Here is a 16,409-nt window from a genome sequence, read left to right as displayed (position 1 = left end):
TGCATCTGCAACTCTGATGTAAACGCTGGATGCTGAGGTTTTCATGAACAGAAGCTGGCTAGCTGATATTCACACCAAGAAGAAAAAGTCAGGCCACAAATATGAAGTTTCAGGCTAATTATGCTAAATTTTGCAATTTTCTAAATTCCACCTTCTGTGTCACACAGTTCTGAAAATTTCCCCCATGACTCTTGGTTGTGAAATTACAAAGCACTCAGAATCCTGGGTAAAACATGGTTGCCTTCACAATCATAACTGCCCAAGATTGCACCAGCTTCTCCTCCAAACCATTGTCATAAGTATTCCAGGGAATGCAAAGAAATGAAAGAACATCTTCTCCTTCATCTAATTCATTTCTCTCTCTGGCCTGAAGACATATCTTAGAGTGGTTTCCCCACTCCTGATCACAAAAAACCCCCGAACAACAAACGGCAAGAGGATCACAGTGTTGCCACACATGGCTAAAAGCAAGGAATATGCACAGAAGAGAGAGCAAACCAAGGCAGTAAGTAAAACTTTGCCCAGGGCACCTGCCTCAACCATGCATGTTAACAGCAAATCCTACCAAGTACACATACACGCCATCACTTCATAAAGGGTCGCTGATATAACTAAATATTGAGGAAAGGTCAACAGATTTAACTACTTGTGCAGTCTTTCTACAGCTCCCTAGACAGGCAGGATTGTTTGGAAGCTTTGATGCCAGGTTTCTCTAATGAAACTGCAGCCAAACCAAGCATATCTGAACTCCTTTACTGCATTACTAACAAGTGAAGAGGAAAGAGATGATAATTTCTGCAGCCTTCACACCAACACAGTTCACACTGAGAAACAGAGCAAGAGAATGAATGAAACAGAGTGTTCAGGACATGAAGTGCCAGACCCTACCCTGGGATGGGCAAAGCAGTTACACTAGTCAGGAGAATACTCTGTCCAGTCTCCAGCTGGGTAGTCCAGCCCACTGACTCTCCTGAAGCACTCAATGCTATTCTCCATTCCAAGAAACTGTCGGAGTAGCAATGCCCTTGTGCCTAAAAAACCCACAACAGGCCCACCCAAGACAATTCATGAGGCCTCTGAAAATGCAAAGATGTCCTGCCTTAAAAAGGTCTGTCTTCCAACCAGCTCTGCCAAAGGTACCCTAAAACACAGAAAATCCCTGCTTTAGAAAAAAATGGTCCAGGGACTAAACAAACTCTGGGGAGCCAGAGGAAAGCATCTTCCTGTTACACTGAGCTCACATAAAAATACGGCAATGGACAAATCAACCAGTGGACTTAGAGACCTGGGAAGACTTATTTCATTCTATCAGTCAACTTGGTCCATCCAATACCACTCTAGTGTAATCTCTGCTTAACTTCCCTGAGCATCTGGTTCCTGTGCACAGAACACACGTCACACGCCCCAGTGCTTATACGTCTGTGACAGAGGCAGATTTATATCAACTGGCTCAGGTCCTGCTTGTGCAATTGATCACCCTTTGTCATATTTAAAAGAAGCATTTCTTTAGCCAAACTCTGAAACCTAGGGCAAGAGACTGTTCACCGAGTTGTCAAGGAGATTGAGAACTCAGAAATAAAAAGTCTGTGGGAGGAGAAAGTCACCAGGATTGTTGAGCCTCTGTGGGATAGAGCAGGGGTCTATGTTCTTTAGAGAAAGAAACATCTTTAGGAGGAACAGCTTGCTGCTACCAGCAATTATGCTACATTTTAAACAGCAAATATGTTTCCATTTAGTGATGAGAGTTTGATTTAATGTATGATGCCAGTACAGGTTTCTTGCCTTTGAAGATAAGTTTCCCCTCTTATACTCCTCCCATCTCACCATACTTGTGGACTCCTTCCTTACTTCACATTTCTAACTAACAGATTTGTGCTTTTAAACAAAACAGCTTTTTATTTTGAAAGATAAACAACTAACCAAAAAGGTCTATAGAAGAAATTGCCTACTTTGGCTCTTTATAGTAAAAAGCAAGTAACTTTGTATAATCTTAATTCAGAAGTTACCCAAAAGACAGCTGTGGGTCACTGCTGGTGACCTGTGGAAGTCAGGCAGGATGATGACACTTGGCTATCTCTGCTTATATGTCCAGACTGGGGAATGAGAGGCTGGAGAGCAGCCCTGCAGAAAGATCTCGGACTCTGGTTGAGGGCAAGCTGAATATGAGTCAGCAGTGCCCTGGCAGCCAGGAGGGCCAACCCTGTCCTGGGAGGCATCAGGCAAAGCATCGCCAGCCAGTCGAGGGAGGGGATTGTCCCGCTCTGCTCTGACCTGGGGTGGCGTCTCCTGGAATACTGTGGCAGTTTTAGGCACCACAATATCAGAAAGACATTAAGCTATTAGAGAGTGTCCAAAGGAGGGCAATGAAGATGGTGAAGGGCCTTGAGGGGAAGCCGTATGAGGAGCAGCTGAGGGCACTTGGGTCTCTTCAGCCTGGAGGAGGCTGAGGGGAGACCTCATTGCAGTTACAACTTCCTCATGAGGGGAAGAGGAGGGGCAGGCACTGATCTTTTCTCTGTGGTGACCAGTGACAGGACCTGAGGGAATGGTCTGAAGTTGTGTCAGGGGACGTTTATGCTGGATAGGAAAAGGTTCCTCACTCAGTAGGTGGTTGGGCACTGGAACAGGCTCCCCAGGGAAGTGGGGAAGTCACAGCACCAAACCTGACAGACTTCAGGAAGTGTTTGGACAACTGTCAGGCCCATGGTAGGATTCTTGGGGCTGTCCTGTGCAAGGTATGGAACTGGACTTCAATGATCCTTGTGGGCTCCTTACGACTCAGGATATTCTGTGATTCTGTGATTCATTTCTACAGGCACCCAGGAGACTTGCAAGTGCAAGTGTAGGCATGAGCACACAGCTCCCCTGCCACAGGAGTAGCAACTAAGGTCATCTGTAAGCTGGATATAAAGAGGGGGTGGCAAAAGGCTGTAGTGAAGACTTGGTGTCACACCAGGACAGGCAGGGAGAGCAAATAACGAGAACAGGTCATGATCTGGCTGGGGGAAGGGCAGGATGGGAGCTGCAGAAGCAAAGAGAGAGAAAATGAGGCACCACCTTTCCTGAGAAAAGAATGGAAAAAAAAAAAAGTTTGAAAATTCTCTTTTGTAACAGTGACATGTAAACTACTGCTCTAGCAGACACAGAAATGCCAGATGAATGTGACACTGGCTGGTTTGCACAGAGGGAAGGAGGAAGATGCACTTGATGGCATCCTCAAAAGAAGACGCATGGTCTTACCGAGTACTGCTCTCCTTTGCTCCCTCCAGGAGTTCACAAGACAGAGTTGGAAGGGCAGTATTTGATGGCATTAAGACATCCTTTCCTGTCCTTGCTGCCTCGAAAACAGAAATATATTTGACATGCAAAATAACCTGACCCAACTTACAAGCAGTTTTTCTAGATTTCTTTTCAGAAAAGGTCAATGTGACAAGGTCAGACAGGCTTTTATGGAATCTGCTTGCCAAATCCAAGACAGCACTCAAGAGCATTCTTTTTCCAAGTCCCTTACAGTTCTGTCTCAGATGATGAATAACCTTTGGGACCATGGAGGCAATTCAGAGCAGGGTTCAGAGGACTTCTGTGCACAATTTTTCTATTTGATATATAATTTCCACCTAAAACTAAGCTTTCTATTGAATTACAAGTCCTTCTTTTCAATAATGCACTTACCAAACACATAAGTAGCATCTCCCTAGACGTCTTGGCGAATATTGTCTTTGGTTCTTTTGGTAGCTTGTTAGCATACTGTGTGTATCTTGTGAGGGCCAGGCAGCATGGCACTAGCACAGTAAACTTTCTCCAAAAGCTTTGAGCAAGCCCACAGGCTTTCTAACCTGAAGGCTGGCAGCTGTCTGTTGGTAGAATGCCAAGAAAAAAATAGGATGCCCCCTCACAAGAACCAGACACACAATCGGGAGCAAGCGTCTGAGCAGGGTCCAAATGTGCAGGACTAATGGCACACTGTCAAAGGTTTCATCAAAAAAGTTAAAGCGAGGTTTGATTCCCCTGCATTGTGGACATGATGCAGGTTCCAATATGAGAAGCAAAGACCAGCAGATGGAACAGAAAATCACTTCAGGAGTGCACCATGACCCTCACAAAAAATGAATACACAAATTACCATCTAGAATTAAGTTTCACATAAGAAAAAGAGGCAATAAGGTGCCTTTTGTAAAAGACCTGCATGCCCTGCTACACCACTGTTAAGAGTAAAATAAAACAGGAGGAAAGATCTCTGAGCAACTGCTTTTATTTTAGTGAGACAAGAGGGGAAGGGAGAAAAAAAGCCTTCATTAGTCACTGATAGGACTGATAGGATAAGTTGTATTTACAAAGAGTGTGTTAGTCATCCACTATTGTTTTTTTTTTTTCCCAGAGGAAGCTGAGGAGGGCTTTTCATAGCTTCCATGGGAGACAAGGCCTTCATGCCCCAAAGCACAGCCACTGCACACTTCACCCCAGGAAGCACTCCTGATGGCACAAGGTCTCCACATCCCTCCACCCAGCTGCTGCCTTCTGCTCTCTGACAGACACCGACCAGGAAGATGCAGGTGGAAAACGGATCCTTCCGATTAGCATTGGCCCACACTGTGTCTCAGGGCTCGGTCTATTAAACACACATCAAAACAGCATTGCCAGCTCTGGTGGGAGGAAGACGCAGGAAAATCCTGAGGCTGCAGCTTCTCTAGTAGCTGTCACTGCTCACATGAAAGGAAAGGAAAGGAAGAGTGCAAGGCAAGCAATTCAGAGGTTTTGCAAAGACAGCCGCTCCTCTTTTCCTCCCTAAAGGCGCAGCATGCTGCAGAAAGCCTAAAATACACAGAGACTCTACCCCAGCCAGGGCAGTATGAAGTGTCTGGACTACAATGTACTTCTGCATAGCTTCTGTGCGTGCCCCAGCTCTCTGAGCACACCTCATCCCCTGCAGTCAGACAGGAATCATCTCTTCCTGAACACCTCCTGACTGTGCTGGCTATGGCCAGCAGGAAAGGCTGCAGCAAGAAGGACCTGCCCTGCCCCTCAGTATGGAGGGAGCACCGAGGAAATGCTGTGGCCATGTTGCTGCCAGCATCTGCAGAGAGGTTCACCTGCTAGAGAGCTGGAGGGTCAGGCAGGCTGGGGAATGCAAGAGTTGTCACAGAGTAAGTATGCTGTCCCTTCAAATGCTGAGCTGTTATCAACTCTTCAAGAGTTTCTGATGTGAGGAATCTGTCTCCTGTTCACATGAGCAATTCTGGGAAGTTAGCAAATTCCCAAGAAGAGGCCTGCCAGCTTAGTATATGTTTTACTGCTACTGTCCTACAAATCTGTTCAGTCCTGTTAAAAAAATAAACCAAAATCAAACCTGTAACCACGCTAAAGTCTGCCCTGCTAACAGTGATTTTGCTGCCTCCTCCCCCTGCCCAGCCACTCATTCATCTTCACACAAAATAGCAAAGGGATTACGCAGATGTTGCTTTGCTATCCTGACCTTCTTAACCTATGCCCACATGCCATCACTGATGTTGTGCGTTCCCCATCCCATCAACCATACGTCAGAGGCTAATTCCCTTCTGGCTGTACCCTCATTCAGAAGCTGGATGATAATTCTCATCTCCTGCCACGTAGCTTCACAGGAACAGAGACAGGAACTCCCTGCATCATTGGGAAGTGAGGTCAGAGCACAACCCTAACTGTAAACCACACCTGAAAAGAAGGCCAACACAGGCAGTGTATCTGGAGTTGTATCTGACTGAGGGGCAGCAGGAGCTCTGAAAAACTGAATGCTCAGAGCAGAGATCCACAGCAGGGACAGCACAGAGCATCTGTGGATGTGTCCCAGGGAAGAGTAAGGGGTAGAAGGAACTGCACCATGAGGAACAGGATTTCACTCTAGTGCTCAGCAGAAGCAGCAGTTCAAACAGAGCAGAGGCAACTGCAAAGGAACCACAGAAGGTGGCTGAGCCATCAGTTTGTATATCAGCTACACCTGGATGAGCCTCTGCCTGATCCAGAAAGAAAGGCTGCATAAGTCCTGCAGAACAGGTCAGCAAAGATTTTCAGAGTCATCACTTGACCACACTACGGACAGGAAAGTTGCATTTGATCCAGCAAGGATAAACTACCTTTGCTGACCAATTCCCAGCTTCACAGGGCCTGAGAAGAGATGGTATGGGCAGCCTAGAATAAAACCATGGTGATGTCTGGAGAGAGGGAACAAACAGCCTTGATTCAGAACAATATCTCAATAGATCTACAGCTGTGGAGATTCCAGGTGAACAGGAGGAAAGACTCCAAAAATTGCTCGGCAAACTGGAGGAAGCATATAGCACACAGCACACACAGGACCAGGCAGGGGAAGGTCTCTGGCAGGGACAAGAGGCCTTGCCTCTTGCCAGCTTCTGCATGGCCATGACTGCAACGATCACTGACACCACCACTGGTGAGCCTGGTGTCAAAATGCAGAAAAATGCAACTGTCAGAGCCTGTCCACAATCACCCAAAGCATGCAGGGAAGCAGCAGGTACCTGTTATTTTGATTTCAAGAATCAGATCAAAGGTGGTCTTGGTCTCAGCCTTGCCATTCCCACAGTTCTCCCCTATTTTCTGCAGTGCTCAGCGTCTGCCCTGGGGAGCTGTAAGGCTGACACATCCAGAGGGCAGAGCAGAGTCACCTTGCCAAGAACAATTTTCTCTGGAGCTTTGGAGCAGGGGGAATGGAAATAAAAAAAAACTAGGAAAAAAATCAAGGCCTCTTCAAACCAAAATCCCACAGACAAACCACATCCTAACTTCTGAGACTTACACACCAACATAGCTAATAGCTCCCAGAGTTTTCCAGGGTGCATAACTGTGGTGAGGAATACACCTGCCACAGTTGCATTTTCATTCCTTTGGCAGGAAAGGTGTGTGGAGGAGCAAAGCAAAGCATACTGCAGCAAATGGATTACTGGGCTTTTTGGTCACTTTCTTAGTTTTTAGATCCTTTTTTTATACTTCAGAAGCCATTAGAGTCATGGTAGTTCCCCAAGCACACCACAGCCACAGTACTATCTTACCTCCACAACAGTAAAAATACCAGCATCCCTAACACACCACAGCTAGCAAAGACACAGGCTATCAAAATCCCAGGCTTTCCACGACCCTCTCTTTGCTGCTCTGCTGTGAATGGACAGATGGGTGGCTCTCACCAGCATCTTCCATCCATCTGCCTCCTCACCTCGACTAAGGGGACAACAAATCAGCCTTCCCTTGGATCTAATGATGATGAATCCAGCACCACAGACAAGCTGTTGCCTGTAAGGACTCCAGTGATCACACAGGTTTTTCTCCATAGGGTTAGAGGCTGGAAAAGTTCCAGGAGGCTGAGCTGTAGCGAACAAGACTCTGTGCAAGGGGATACCACAAGCAGCTGTTCTCTGGGAAGCCAAGACCTTCGCTTTAAAAGTGCAGCAGCAGAGTGAGAGCTGGAGTAAAACTGAAGTGATAAGCAAACTGCATAACAATTTCCTCTGGAGCTGGCATTCATAAGCAAGAGACAGACACCCAGCTTCTGATACTGTTCCTGCTGAGCACCTTCTGTCCTTGCAAAAGAACTCAAAGCTTTATGGAGATGTCTACTCTGCAATCAAAGGTTTAATCACAGCATGAACAGATATATCCATGTTAGCACTACATTCACTAGCAGGAGTAGTAATGGTGGGATTCATAGACTTTAATGCAAATTGTACAGGCCTGCTGGGGACTTACATATGTGCCTAAGTTGTGAGCCTCCACTGAAACCCACATCACTGCCACTTCAATGCTATTATCTCTACACCACTGCAAATAAAGTTAATGAACTATGTCCTTCATGCTGCAATCACACCTTCTGCTACACTGCCAGCAGAGAACAAGCTCTCTCTTCATCAGCTTCAGATGGTCAGTACTTGAGTAAAGACTAGGAGTAGCAAAGTAAGAGGAACGGAGAGAGGAAAAAAGAAAATACAGACACAGTGAGATATTACTAATTACACATGCTAGCAGCACTACCTCCTCATTCAAAACTGTGGTCACCCCCTCCACCTGCCTTTTTACAATCACACCACCCCACAGATGGGACAACGCTGGTAGTTATTTTGTTCAACTTATGCCTCAACTGTATATTTGAGCATGCTATCCCTAGGTTGAGCTAATGTTCTCCCAGATCTGACAGTCAGAAGTGCTTTGAAATTGTGTCAGAGAAGAGACTGTAAAAAAAAAAAAAAAAAAGGCCTCAAACACCCAGCACTTCATCCTTTCCCTTCCAAGTGGTAGGCATCAGAAAGAAAAGATGTTTTAAAAAATATCTTTCTGAATTTGTAAAAATTTGGCTAGGTATAGGTATATGGGTACAAAAATGAGGGTACAGAATTGAAAGAGGCTTTGGACCAGAGAGGTCAGAAGAATGACACCAACTAAGCCATCATTAATAGGAGTGAACTCCATCCCAGTTAAGCATGTGCTTGTGGTACCACCTGCATGCTGCCAGGAGCTCGGGATTCTGCACCATACTCAAATTACGAGCTGTGGCTGGCTACCCAAAGCCAGTCAGCCAAGGAAACTGAGAAGCAGATCACCCATAACCACATAGTGCTACTAGCTCTGGATGTGTGTTTTGAGACTTCCGAAACAATGAGGTCCACGAGGGCTCAGGTGTACTATTGCTGGAACAAGAGCAAGTCCCACCAGTTGATTGTCTATCCTTCATTTCTCTTCCCAAAGTAAACCCCTCAAAATACATAATTTAAGAAAATAATCAACACTGCTAACAAAAGTGTTGTGCTAACACACTCCTTTCTTCCCCTAAAATTCACATGATATAAATCTTTTTAAGAGTCCCTGAAGCTGGAGACACACATGCTAACAAAAAACCCAGAGAAAACAAAGATCTGGAACCAGTAGGATCTAAAACCAGTTCATTTTGCAGGACCAGAAGTAACAGGGAAAGGGAGCACAAGAAGGACAGAGCAGAAAAAACCACCCTATTCAGTCTCCACCACTACCAGCCCCCTATTGGGCAAAGAAGCACTCACTAGTACTCCCATATACAATGCCTTGCCATGTCAGGAAAGCAAGGACAAAAAGGAAGGCTAAGAATAAATACACAAATTGTTATTAGAGCAATACAATATTTCAGAGAAACCAGTGGCCTCCCCAAGAATTCAACATGATACTTTAAAAGCTCAGGGAAGGGGATGGACTTGCTTACTTTTTACAGAAAGCTTATACAAAAGAATACCGTTAGTTTGTTTCAGAACTCTTCCCAAGGGAATGGAGGGAAAGACAGTTTGTTGACAGGACCCGAGGAAAGAATGGATGTTCCTTGTAAAGCCCTGACAGCAAAGGTGCTGGGGTGAACAGTAACAGCCTGTCCAGCTTGCTCTGATCACAGACAGAGCACACCGCCCTGCCTGCGCACGCAAACCCACGTGCACGGAAGGCGTTCCTCCCCACTCCAGTGCTTAATAGTGAAAAGGTTTGGATGACGTCCCACGAGGCTACGGAGGGGATGTGGTTCTGCCCAATGGCCTGGAAAAGCTACATCTTGAGATGCACAAAGGCAGAGAGCAGCAGCTGAGGGGGAAGGTCTAGGGAGATTAACGTGTTTATCTCCTCGCTTAAGTCTCTTACCGGCCAATGGTTTCAGCCCGATGGAAGCAACAGGACTAAAAATAAGAACTCAGGCATTACCAGTGACTCACCGTGTGGGCAATGACACTGTGAGGGATCACAGAGAAAACCGCTCCCACTCCCGGAGCCTCGCTCTTGAATTGTACAAAATGACTTCCCACAGAAGGGGAAGTCCCCACTGCGTAGAGATCCCACTATCCCACTGCATAGAGATCTCTCCATTCAAGTGATCTTAAGACTGGATGTCATTCTGTTCAACCATGCAGTGGTTCTAAATAGATAATCATACCAATCTCAGACCCAAATTTGGGGTTCAACATCTGAAACCGAAGGTTGATAGGATAGATAACACCCTCAAGACCACAATTCCAGAACATTAAAATTCCCTGCTAGAGGTGATGCTAACCACTGCTGGCCTTCCTTTCTGTCCGGATTATGTCTGCCAGTAAACAGGCATAGCACTTCCAGGATGTTGCATTAGAAGAGTTCCTTCAGCAGACTAGCACACATCTACAGAGCTAGCACCACAGCAAGAAACCACTGTTTAAAAGCCTGAAGAACTTCACACTTCCTCCAAAAATCCCATATACCCTTCAGATGGTATCATAGTAATTCAGCTGCATAGAGATGCAATAGCATCTGTGAGTCCTCAGGTATGCTACTGGAATTGAGGATTCCAGAGTTACAGCTGTATGAGTTAAACATTCCACTACAGCACGGATTCCCCTGACTTTCTCCCCTGAAAGGCTACAGCTAAGATAAAGCCAGATTTTTTGGAGTATCTCTAGGAAAAAAGAGATCACTCTCCTGGCACTGTCTGTGGTGCAGATTTGTCCAACAGCAGGCACAGGAGATCCCTCTGTTGCAATGCTGGCAATCACTGCAGTCCCATCCTTCCCCTGCCTCTTTCCTAATGGCCCTACATCTTCTTTGCTTCTGGTGCTGGCACAAGCATTTGCGCAGCACTGCACTGAACTGGATAGCTGAACTGATCCATCATTAACCTGGTTCACCACGCATCTATATAAAGAATTTGTGCTAGTGCAAAGAGGTAACAGCCAGAAGAAAAGCTGCCTCTTTCAGCAGCAGCACACAGCTCATGCTGGCTGAGACTGCTCAGGAAGCTATGGGGTACTATTCAACTACCCTTTGCTGTGATCCTCTAAGATACTGCTCACATGCAGTTTATGTCGGACCATATGATGTTCTAGTCTTCTGACTGAATTACCACTAGTTTGCAATCCATCATAAGAGAAAACTGTTCATCAGAGCTCCCCTAATATTCTCCCTTCTTAACTCCTAGCACTCGTGTAAGAGGCCATCATTTTTCTAAGCCCATAATGAAGATCAATCTTTACCATCCTCTCATCACATAGTGAAGAAAAATAGTTTTGGAGACCAAAAACTAGAGTGAGAATAAAGCAATTTATTTGAAAATAGCAAGGAATCAGCAGTGCAGCCCTAGATTCTGCACCTAAAAGAAAGAAGAAAAACCCAGTCACATAATACCAGGATATCGCATGCAATCTGGATTATAGCAAGGCAAATATGACATTGCTATTGAGACAGCAGTGCTTTAAAGACGGGCTGTTCAGCAGTTAGCGAAACACACTGATTTCCCAAGAAGCAATTATGCAGTTGGCTGCTTACAGTCAGAATGAAGGACCTCTCCCACGAGAACAGACAGTGCCTGATACCCCTCAGGTTGCCTACTGTTCTTTAACAAGAACAGCCAAAACTAGAGTGTACGGACTCCTAAATCTGCACTAAGGTTCCCCCCACTCATTCACTATGTTGGAGAACTTGCAAGGAGCAGCATCTCCACCCGTGTCTATGAGCATACAGAGCAATTCTCTCTCTAGCTCTAGGTGGTCAGAAAACCACCACGACAGAGCACTGAAGCATTTACAGTGTCTGAAGTTAAAACTGGAAATGGTTAAAGCTCCCAGTTTGCCCTACAGGAACAGAATGGACCACACATGAGAATTATTAAAATATTAGAATAATAGGATGCTTGACTCCATGACTAAGAGAAATAGAAGCTTCAAGGGGTCAGCAACTCATCTAGAAAAGCACTTCAGTGACTGCTTATGGGAGAAGTTTTTTCTTACTACAGCCTATACATAACCCTTCCCTGTAAGAGAAAAGCCACAAAGTTGGCACCACAGGAAAAAAGAAAGTGAAGACAGGTCTGGAGAAAGTAGTTACCAAATTGCCCTGGTAGGTCTGGGAGGAGAGGGTTTCAGAAAGAAGAGCCAGACAACACCACCAAGAGCCGGGGCTGGCAGGAAGAGCTGCAGCAGACTCATGCTGATGGCAGCCTGCACTGCTGTGGGCTAAGATAAACCCATCTTGGTCTTTCTGATCCGCAGCACAGGGAAGACAAGATAAGCAGTCAGTCCGGAGAGGGAAAACACCCAGATTACCAGGAAAAGAGGGGATTTTGAAGAGTTTACTTTGTTTATCAAATAAGCATGTCCCCACACAGGAGGACCTTGAACATTTCGCTCTTTGAAGTCAGAGGACGAAGAGGGCAACACATCTCAGAAAACCAAATGTCTGCATCTCTAAGGTGTTTTTCCAGTCTCCTCTGCCTCCTGCTGAGCTGAAACATATTTTGCCCTGTCCAAGGCAGCTATTCTGACAAGAAATTGTCTTTGGGAACTTCTGGTTGCCTTCATGATAACAAGATGCATCCTTGAGTCTTAACCACTGGGCAAAATCAGTTGCAGCTCTGTGGTGATCAGATGCTCCCAGGAATATAATTTGGACAAGAGAAACAATGAGTCATATTTTGGCAAAAATACACCACAGATCTTTATTTTGCATCTTCCTGTGTTCATCAGTGCAAGTTAGATTTGGCTGCTTCCCTCTCCTCCTCACACTTTTAAAAGAGCAATAACCACCCCCCGACTCCAAAAAAAACCCCAAAACAAACAAAAAACTCAGCTTTATTATTTCTTCTGATTTTATGCTGAAGCATCATATTCCCAGCAGGTTAACTCTCTTCATGATGTTTGAGTTACTCAATAGGATCATTTGGATTCAGCTCCAGTTTGAGGCACAGCCATGTTCTGTGATTCCCCAGCCTATGACTGCAATTCAGTGGCCCCATTAGCACTGTCAGCTTGAGATATACTTTGAGATCCTTCAGCTTATGAAATATTATTACAAAGATAAAATATTTGCTCCTGGTTTAGTTCATAAGATTCTGATTAGTAAAGCTCTGAGGGCATCACTAGACCATCTCTAATCATCTACCTCAGTAGGCTGGAGTGACCCAAATCATGAAAGCTTGTTAGCAAATATTTAATGATATAGGAAAGATCCTTCTGCTCAGCACATACATTATTAAAGTCTCCATCTATCACTCAGAAAATACATGTTAACATATAGACAGGTCATGACTAAGCATCAACAAAAACAATTTGAAATGCCCTTCAAATACAATACAGATCCAGATTGTTCATACTGGCTGCAGAAAGAACACCCAGCATTTTCTATGACACCTTCTAACACTGAATTTTCAGGTGCTTTAAACAGCAATTAATTTAGCCTAACAGCCCCAGCTATAACAGAATACACCATTTTGCAGAAACACAATCCAAGACACGAAATTGTCTGCATTTTAGAAAGTTGAGGCCCAATATGACTCTCTGCTTTTCCATAGATGCTGCCTGTCCAGCAATCTCGTTTGCTCTTACCAGACATCAGCTACTTCTAAAAGAATGAGATGAACAAAAGGGAAAATAAAAAGAAAGAAAAAAAAAAGAAAGAAAGAAAAAAAGAAAAAGTGTTATTGGGTTTTCTGTCTGAATTTAATATCAAAACTCAAAAAACACCTGAACACAATGAACTGCTTATCATCACACAAGCTATGAGTAAGGCAAGATCAGACAACAGATAGGCTCACCATCTTTTACCCTCTTTTTAAGGAAAAGGGCAATATTGCCCCAGAGATACCAATTTGTTATAGGCACTTCTAATAAAGGGCACTTCTTTGTCCTATAAATGGCCTCTCCTCTTCAATACCAGCTATGTACAAACTAAGCTGTAATATACAAGTGTTAAATGCATCTCGAATGGCAATCAGCCATTTATCCTGATCCACTCTAGTCAAAAGACATTCCAGACATCTTGAAAGAGGTGGCAGGTTGTGACAAACTTTGTTCCCCATACTTTTTTGCACACTGCTCACAAGCCATAGGAAAGGACATAGAAGGAGGTGAAGTGGCAGCTACTCCAAAAGTCATTATCTCTTACCAAAGAATTCATAGATGTAAAAGCTTTCCTTCTCTACCAGCCAACAGTTAGCCCAGTAGTGTGAGTAATAAAACACTGAATGACCGAGCCAATGAAAAGACAGAGGAAGAACATTTATCTAGACCCAGTATGTATAGCACATTTTAAAAAATGTAATACCTAAGTTCTATTCCAAAATGCCTGGAAATCAAATAAAAAAAAAAAAAGCAGAATTAACACTGTCTATGCAAATTGGTAGTGATGCCACAACATAGATTACAGAACACATGATTAAATGTACTAAATGATTCCAAGGAATGACCAAAAATAAGATTTTCAGCAACATTGGGTATGTCAAGATAAATTAGGCACAGCAGAAGCATGGGTGCTCAGTGCTTCCATCTCAAAAACAGACAAGCTAAGGAGAGCAAGTGGAAATTATAAGGTCCAAATTTTACCACAAGCTCACATTGTGTTCTTCAGGTTCGCAATGACTTTTTCCCCTCCTTTTGTTAACGCCTTATTAGAACATATGAAGTTCAAGGGGCACCTTCTCCATTTCAATTCTTCAGTAAAGAAATCCAAATCTTTTCAAACACATCAGTCTAAGAAAGCAGAAGAGAGGCATATCCTTGCAAATCACACACACACAAAGCTGGCGCTGCTGACTGGCTTTGGATGTCAGGCCACAAAACACTTTGCACCAAGAACTAATTTCTCCTCTAACCTACACAGCAATGCAGTCCCATTAGTGGTCTGCTCCCTGTCGCACTGCCAGCCACCTCCTCCTCCATGCACTGGCCTGCCTCCTGTTCACCACGCTCACGGCTCCACTGGGAGCTGCAGCAGCTCACCATGCAGCATCTTTCTGGGCTCCCTTTTAATGGAAGCTGCTAGCCAATGCTCCTGCACACCCTAGGCATCCATCGGTTTCCAATTTCCACACATAAACAGCTTCAGAAGTCTGTTTTCTTTTCAAGCAGGTGTCTCCCACAGATGGCTTGACAGTCCCTACAGTAGGGTTTGAGTGCTCAGTGGCAAACAATCCAACTCTTTTCTTCCACAAAGGACACATGTGCAAATATGTAACATATGCTGAAAAATTACATGAACCTCACAAAACCTGCTAGAGGCAAGGGCAAAGTGATTTGAAATGCTTTCATTATAGAACAGAAATAGCTCCTTTGTGAGCAGACACTGACACCTTTCTGCTTGGCACCAATGGAAGAAGAGAAGAATCCCAGCCACTGAGCTGGACACTCACTATCCATCCAGGACCACTAAGCTTCAAGCACGTGATTCTACCACAGATGGCAGTTAATAGGATGATGCCTTATTAGAAGATGAAGTTCAATTAAAATCCTAAAGGGTATGGTACCATTAGCTTGAGTTGGCAGCCAGGGTACAGAACCAAGAAATTAAGTCTGTCTTCACCAACCAATGCTGCCCCCAAAATGGGAGAAGAAACATCCCCTTTATGTGAAAATCTCTCCCCTGTAGTAAAATGTGCCTGCTTTGTTCCACAGCATGGAAGTTCCCCCAATATACAGAACACCTATAACCACAGAAAGATGTACAGAGCAGTAAGAGAACAACCAGAGAAATCCGTTTCAATGAAGATGGACCTATACTAAGGGAAGATATTCCAAGTCTGCAGACTGGCATGACAGGCTGTCCTAGCTCGAAAGGAAATTATTAAAACGTACATGTGAGAGCAGTACTGAGTGGGAGGACACTAAGGCAGAGATCTTTCCCTGTAATGCCTTACTATTTATTCATATGCATAGACATCATCCATGCAGTTTCCTTGTGTCAGTCTAAGCAGGAATATAGGGGGTTTTTGTATTTCCGTCCAACGTAGCTGCTGCCAATCCTCCCCTTTCCTTAAGCAGGATTATTCCCGTACTGAAAAGCAATGCATATCCTTCCTAACTAAAACAGCACATGATGCGGAGGTGGCAACACATTAAAACACAAACATAGCCAGATGAATAATTATGTAAAAAAATCAACTGCTCTGTGTTGACTCAGATGTGTTCATTTGAGCAGACCAAAAAATGGGTTTTACTACTGCCACTCCTGCTGAGGCTTGGGAAAGCAAAGCCAAGCCTACGCCCCAGTCTCAGCTAGGCTCAGTCTGGGAAGCTCTTTAGCAATAGAAGCCCCAGCTCTACAAATCCCCAGCGGGAAGTGCAGATCACAGGCACATTTGTAGGAGAATAATTAGTTTCAGAGCCAAGACTCTACTCCTCCCCCACCCCCTAAATTAAATAAGCCAAGAAAGAGTGCGCAGCCATCCAGTCATTCTTGGAGAATTATTTTTCTGACTAGGTCTGCACTTTAAGGATGCCATTTTTCATTATTGTTAATAGGTCTCATTAACTAGAAGCTCTTAAGCACAAGACCATTACTAAATGCAGTTTACATTGCACAAAAGCAATGCCCTTATTGTGGCAAGGGCAGGAGGGAAGGAAACAGTTTGCCTTTCCATAAACACCGATAATTCAAAACCAAGTACTATTTGCCCTTCATTT

At 44.5% G+C, this 16,409-nt stretch overlaps 1 protein-coding gene and 1 long non-coding RNA gene across 28 annotated transcripts in view; both read right to left on the bottom strand.

Moving 5' to 3' along the window:
- CAMK2G (calcium/calmodulin dependent protein kinase II gamma) overlaps nucleotides 1-16,409 on the bottom strand; it is a 118,241-nt gene that overhangs the window by 79,939 nt on the left and 21,893 nt on the right. The gene's annotated exons all lie outside the window — the stretch shown is intronic.
- LOC135418426 (uncharacterized) lies at nucleotides 11,045-12,733 on the bottom strand. Its single transcript, XR_010432437.1, has 2 exons — nucleotides 11,842-12,733; nucleotides 11,045-11,107 (listed from the first exon to the last, which is right to left on the bottom strand). It is a non-coding gene; the product is annotated as an uncharacterized LOC135418426 (long non-coding RNA).

The sequence above is a fragment of the Pseudopipra pipra genome, chromosome 8 (assembly GCF_036250125.1).
Source record: "Pseudopipra pipra isolate bDixPip1 chromosome 8, bDixPip1.hap1, whole genome shotgun sequence".
NCBI lineage: Eukaryota > Metazoa > Chordata > Aves > Passeriformes > Pipridae > Pseudopipra > Pseudopipra pipra.
The sequence above is the reverse complement of the archived record's forward strand: the minus strand, read 5'-3'. Positions and strand labels throughout refer to the sequence as shown.